The following is a 6,695-nucleotide window of genomic DNA, read 5'->3' on the forward strand; positions in this document are numbered from 1 at the left end:
TTTTTTCTTATTACAAACAACATAATACATTTATTTCATGGTATACATCAGGAAAAATATTTCAGTGCAGAGAACACTGCAGAAAATAATAGCATGAAATAATTATGCTATTTATCTGGTAAAAAAGACGTTTAACTTCTTGTAGATAACTCTCGCTGAAAAGCAGATATATCAAAAGAGTCGGTACATCTGTTCAATCTTACTAACATCAGGATTTTTATGTCCGCTGCGCCTGAAACGACAGATAGAATAAGTCGTTCAGTTGAATGGGTCTATAGGGATAGAAAAGAGGAGATCATTGAATAAATTAATCCGGCTGAAGTGACAATAAATGAAATGTAACACTAATAAGATTGTTATAAAGCAACATTTGAATCTTCATAAGAGAAATGTAGTCGGTATGCTTCCAATGAAAAAAATAATTAGTTAAAACATAATACTTATACATCTTTATTTGAATATAAGTGCTCATAATAAATATACTAAAAAGCAAGTTTCAGTTATAAACAATTGTTGTTAAGGTCCTTTTCTTGGCAATATGTCGTTTTAACAATGTTAAATTCGTGAAAGAAAAATGAGTCACGAGTTGAGGTAAAGGCAGGATTTTCTATAAAAAAAATTAAAGTAGAAGATAAAAGGACAAGTTCATTGAAACCAAATAATTATGCATATTCGAAAGCTGTTTCGTGACTTATGGAAATTTCTACGGACGAAAGACTTGTCAGTTTCCATTAACTAACAAAGTTGTAGTGTTTTAGAGAGAGATAAATTGCTTTAGTTAATGGATTTTTTAGAAATCTTAACAAAGGTAACTTGATAAGTATACTGAAAGTCTGTTAACTATATAAAAGGCTAATGGCTGGCGTTTATTAACCGAAACCGTATATTTCAGCTTTACTGACAGAGGTAAATGCTTTTCAATATCCAGAATCTGAATTTGTTTGAACCAGTCCTTATGCATTAATTGTTGTAATCTTTGAAAAATCTTTACCTGCATTTCTACGTTTTATGTATCAAGTGGAGAGAGAAATGTTGAATTAAAACGAACATCAATTATTTGCACGATTTATGATTATATTAAACATACATTGAATACACATTATAGTGCGCTAAAATGGACCTTATTTAAATATAATAAAAACCACTAAGCTACAAGAAGCCTGACCCTGTTATTGAACGAAAGTTGTAAGCGCCCTTGCGGTTTAAGAAGTTTTCAACATTTAAACATAAAAATGTTAAAACTTACTGTATCGGTTAGCGCGATTGATTTCTATCAATAATAATCTACGATATAAAGTCCCGAAAATTCATGTTTTTATTATTTTTTCCAATAATAACGTTTCTGAAAGATGCATATCTCTGACATTTCATAAATTGTGCGAAGATATTGCATTTAGTTTTTATGTTGTTTAAAAAGACTTCTTCAATTATTACTCCCGACATTTGTTGACGACGCACATGAACTCTGACTTTTTGCTTGAGCCATTTAATCAAATTTACTTTCTTGTATTCGAACCTAGAAATATGTTGTTAGCTGTAACGAATGTTTACATTATCATCTAATTTTATCATAAAAATTCAACTATATCAACCTCTCATTACTTCTTTATCTCTGTATACTTTGCAGATGACTTAGTTGCATGTTGTTTTCATATTTGATTGACCATATCTGATAAAGAGATGTGTCTGTCTGGGAACCCCACTAACGACAATCACTTTCAGAAAATGATTCCAGTGAATTATGTGGAAATTTGACGGCTACTTTCAAATATTTATGAGACCTAACCGCTTATTCAGAGATGTTTAATGCATTTCATACACAATATATTGTATTTGCAAACATTGGCGCAATGTGTTCTCCACAATCAGTAAATAACGTCATAAAATTCAAAGCTAAAAGTAATCAAGCTCGCTTTAATGAAAGATAAGCAATTTTTGACATTGGAAATTAGTAAAACAATCCAAGATCACCTAATCACATTAATTTGATATTGTTTCATTCGTACACTTTATTATCTAATATCATCCATTCTTTTTTTTATTTGTTTAATGTTATACCGGTTAATCACATACCCGTGCCCCTGTTGCGACTCTGTAAAAATGGTATTGCACTTTCGTGCATTTACTTCGACGAGACGTTATTTGCGTTATATAAACAAAGTAAAGATGCGTTACACTCAAAGCGCGTTAATGAAAATGTGATAATGTTATTGTTATCAAGTTTTATTTTGGATATGTAATTAAAAGACTATTATATTTTTTGGTAGGTTTATTTGTAAATTTTCTTAACTAAACTCGTTGAATAAAGTAATTTTATGCTTGCCAGAGGATCGCATAAAATAATTTGATTCAACTTGTTCAATAAATTCAGTATTGAATAATACACTCATTCAATATCTTCTATACATTAAGTCATCTAATTCCATACAGAGACACCTAAAGAAAATAATCACATAAGAAATAGTAATTTTATAAATCTGCATATAGACGTTTTATTCCTTGCCTCGCTGAATATCAAATATAGCCAAAGGATTGGTACAACTGTTTAATCTTGCTAAAAGCAGGATTATTATGTAAGCTGCATATAAAATAACAAATAGAATAGGTCTTTTAGTTAAATGGGTCTGAAGTGATAGAAAAAGAGAGGATTACTGAAAGATATTATTTGACTTGAGTGAAAGAAACGGATTACAACAATAATCAGTTTAATATAAAGAAACATTTGACATTTTAAGAAGATCACGATAGCATTATTCCGAAAAATAGTTCACCTTTTACTTTAAGTGCATTTATAAGAGCCAAATAAAATACTACATAATGAATGTCTGTTTAGATTTGCTCAGATGTTGAAATTCAAGGGAAGGGGAAAGCGTTATGGCACGAAATTTCATTACGTCAGTACTTGTAGTACTAGTAGTGACAGGATTGGTACGGTTTAGTCAATGTCGTTATGTGCCAGGAATCCGACACCATATTCCTGTTTAATTAGTTTTGTCCAAACGCGAAACAACTACCCTTTAGGTGCAGACAACGTGCTTACACATGATTTAATTTTAGCTTGGTTCCACGATATTAAATCTCGGTGACTTACAGACAGTTACACAGTTCATTATTTGTATACGGAGATAAGCCATCATTGTCTTTTCTTTTGAGAAATCTAAAATTGGTCATGAAGTGAAAAACTGATTTGTGAATATGTTTTTCTTGACCACTCGCAAAATAAATCGTGTCAGTAAATCACGCGTCTATTTCGCAATCACATATGACTCGATTGCGAAGCATCCGAGAATGTTAACATTTGCCCTAATCAATTAAAATTTTATAATATTCTTCGCATGAAAAATAACTCACATGGGCAAAGGAAATTTATGTAAATATCCATCGGAATTTACCAGTAACTGTCAATGTATAAAAACGGCTTCAGCTTTTAAAGTATTTAAGCAAATTTATATTTTATACTAATCTTTTTCCAATATCAACTGTTGGTCAATCACCATTTAAAAGAGTAGGTCTTTTGAAATATATAAAAGTCAATTCTGCTCAACTTGACAATGGAAAAATGAGCATAATGTCACTTTAAAAGACTCTCCATTCCAGCAGTATCAGCATTATTAAACGGTCTTTGATTGAAAAGCCTCTCAACGCTTTAATCTAACTTCTCCACATCCCTCCCCAGGCGTGCACATCGTGGAGAAGACAATGTATGTCAAGTCATCTCAAGTAATCAGTGATGTTAGGTGTTGACTTAATAAGAGCCTTTTTTTGACATGATGTCCGAGTCTGCCTTGTCGGTTCCCGAACCACTGTACACAGAACAAGCTTAGAAAGATTTTCATGAAAAGTTGTTACTGATGTGGACTCTAAGACCGGAGTACATTGCTTATCTTTATTTCATATTCTTCATTTTTATGTTCCGCAGTTTATCCTAGTAGGATATTTTGATTTTATGTTTTTAGATCTACTTGGAACAAAATTAAACCATAATGAAGTGTGATTGATGTAAAGATAATTTATAACACTTCATCATCGGTTCATATAAACATATTATATACAATTGAATACAATATCTACTTGAATAAACTGACATGAAAATAGTTCATAGAACGTCACAGAAGGACGCTTATAATCAGTGATATTGAAAATTTAACACAATGTTAAAATTGAAAAATTTCCCATACTATTGTAGATAGGAACCGTGCAGACAAAATGTCAAAACAACTTGACATTTAACTGTTAATCTTTTAGACCATATATTCTACTTAACATGAATAAATGATATCCTATGTGACCTACATGTTATTATGTTGAACTGAATAAAACTAGTGTGACAACATTAGTAAACTGAAATGGTTATGTTTAATTTACTTTTTATTTTTTTGAACAATTAGTAGTCAATAACTGTTATAATGGTCAATCTTATGAGATATAAAGCATCTTCTTTTTTTTTTTCAAAAAAATTCACATTATCTCGTGTCCTGCTAGTGACAACAGAATTTAATATACAGGATACCAAAGAAGAACAAGATCAGCTGAACATTCATGATGTCTGACCATGGTTTGCACTTTTCGGTTTTTAGTCATTTCGAAATTCAAATACTAATTTTTCCCTTAAAAAACAATTGGTTTTTTCCAAATTAAGAGATGGACCACCCCATTTAATAATTCAGCAAGTAAAGGATTCAATTTGAAGCCAAGAATATGTCATTCAGCTTATGACATGAGTTCCTTAATTCAGATGCATGTGATACCGTGATATTTTTTATATTTAGTCTAAAAATGGACTTTGTTTACAGACACTAGGGTCGTTAGACTTCATCGACTGTCAAGTCCAATGATAAATAGGGAACATATTGTAGAGATAATTACTGTAGCAAATTTGTCAAGAAACACATGTCTAATGAACCTCTCATGCAATTTGCAAATTCTTGTTTAGTTATTCGTCATTTCGTAGAATATTTACTAAACAACTATGTTTTTGCTGTTTCATGTGCGAAAATAATTTTCAACATGAATGTTTCCTAATCATTCTCCAAACTAATAATTTTTGTGCAGTTACAAATATAGTGATGAAAATAAGTTAATAATATTTTCCATCCTTAGCTCAGCACCGAATGTGCCACAAACAGATAATTTACTTGGCGTTTAAAGATTTACAAGATTATTTGTCTATCATTCAATTAACCCAATTAACAGAGAAATTCTTAGAAATAATGAACATCCAAAAATATTTTACAGTTCAAAATAACACGTATGTAAATAGTTTGAAATGATTTTCTACAATATCTATAAATATTTATCAATTGAATGTAAGCTGAAAGCTTTGAATGAAAATATAAATTTAATTTTTATTTACATGGATGGAACTTTTCTTTTTGCTCCTCCAAGTTCTTTATGTATGGTATGTATGGCATCAATCACATACGTCAGATTCAAAATAAGAAAAAAAATGCTAACAAAGAGCCCTAATGGATTATTCCAGGCATGTAGACACAGATATATTGATAAGTAAACTTAAAGTCCGTCTAGGCTAATAGTTAGTTTGTTATATTTTCAAAAACAGTTTTGCTATTCAAACTGTACTGATAGCGTTTATATATCATAATAATTGTTAAATCAATAATATCATTCCCTTACAACATATATGACACCTGTTTTCTTTTATTGCATAAATCATAAAAATTGTCTTCTTGTATTTACTTATTAATAAGATAACCAAATTAATGTTTCTATTTTTATTATTTTTTCTTATCTTTTTTATTTCTTATTTTGTACCATTGTTGTACTTGAAAATGTTGATACATACATGTATATCAATCGCAAAATAATATTGATATCTATTCAAGTTTGAGAAATAAATATTCAATTTTAATTGAATACATTTATGATTAGAATTATCGAAGGCACACATCTTATACACGAAAAATGCAAACCTATCTTGGAATAATAAGAAATAAGAAAAATCTTTTAATGTTTGTTATATATAAGGAATTTAGTATGTCCCTGGTGACTTTTTAATTCTTAGATTACCGTTATTTATCATCCAGGAGCTGAATAAGGAATCGTATAACTAAAACGAGATATATGCAATATTGCTTTAGATTGATTTATTATCAGACAAATCATTAGAAGTTACACTTTCATAAATTTCTAATGGCATCATTTATCAAATTAATGTAAAGGTTATGGCACAATCATTCAAAATTAACTTTCTGAACAAACATTTCGTTTCCTGCATTAATATCTTAGGAAACTCAATGATGCAAATGAAGCCTTAAACATTATTTTTATTATTAAACTGTTTTCATTATTATATTAAGTATTTACGAAATCAATACTGGTAGATGAAAATTAAGAAATGTCCAATAGAAACAATATAAACAATGTAGTAAAAACCAACTGAAGCCATTAATTCATATATAAGTTACAATTGTAGAAGTACTAGAAGTAAAATGCGCAATTTTCTGTAAGTTATTAAAGGTTAAACTTTTCTTGTAAATAACTGAATGTGTTTGAACTTTTTATATGTTTAAATGCATATAGTCAATGGGGCTTTTTATCTTTCGAAAATGACATAGAGTATAAAAGGAATGAAGTGGGTTTTTGTTCGGTGCACCAACACAAATGACGTCATATGGCACCGAAAAAAGGAGAGATTATTTTGGCTAATCAGCAACACCTAGGGTCAAAACCACCAA

Source organism: Ruditapes philippinarum, unplaced genomic scaffold (assembly GCF_026571515.1).
Source record: "Ruditapes philippinarum isolate M1 unplaced genomic scaffold, ASM2657151v2 ctg3625_1_1_1_1, whole genome shotgun sequence".
Taxonomy (NCBI): Eukaryota; Metazoa; Mollusca; class Bivalvia; order Venerida; family Veneridae; genus Ruditapes; species Ruditapes philippinarum.